This window comes from Eimeria mitis, genomic scaffold, assembly GCF_000499745.2.
Source record: "Eimeria mitis Houghton genomic scaffold, Emh_scaff227, whole genome shotgun sequence".
Lineage (NCBI taxonomy): Eukaryota > Apicomplexa > Conoidasida > Eucoccidiorida > Eimeriidae > Eimeria > Eimeria mitis.
This window is the reverse complement of record NW_013570598.1, coordinates 22,653-23,115: the sequence shown is the minus strand read 5'-3', so window position 1 is coordinate 23,115 and position 463 is coordinate 22,653. Positions and strand designations below refer to the sequence as shown.

General features: G+C 47.3%; 1 protein-coding gene across 1 annotated transcript in view; it reads left to right on the top strand.

Annotated features, from left to right (window-relative positions):
• Window positions 1-463, top strand: part of EMH_0004350 (uncharacterized protein) — a gene marked incomplete at both ends in the record, with an annotated part of 4,283 nt that overhangs the window by 2,553 nt on the left and 1,267 nt on the right. The gene's annotated exons all lie outside the window — the stretch shown is intronic.

Below are 463 nucleotides of genomic sequence, written 5' to 3'. Positions count from 1 at the left end.
CTGCTGCTGCTGCTGCTGCTGCTGCTGCTGCTGCTGCTGTTGCTGCTGCTGCTGCTGCTGCTGCTGCGCTTGCTGCAGGGGGCCCTTGCAAGAACAGGTAAGTTGCTGCTGCGGCAGCCGCAATCTAAACAGATACAATCTGCTGCAGCAATAGCCATTGTATGCCCCTGCTGCTGCTGCTGCTGCTGCTGCTGCTGCAGCTGCTGCTGCTGGTCTAGGACCCACTTCTGTGTTTCATAGTTAAATACACGCATGCAGCAGCCAGCAGCAGCAAATATAATAGGCTGATGAGGGTGCAGCAGCAGCGGTGTTTGGGGTGTATAGGGAAAGGGAGAGGAGGCGAGGGGGGGGTTAGAGCGAGAAGAAGAAAGCATGATAAACGATTAAAATAAATATAAAAATAAATAAAATTAATTAAAATAAATAAAATTAATTTAATTTTATTTATTTTTGCATTTGTTTG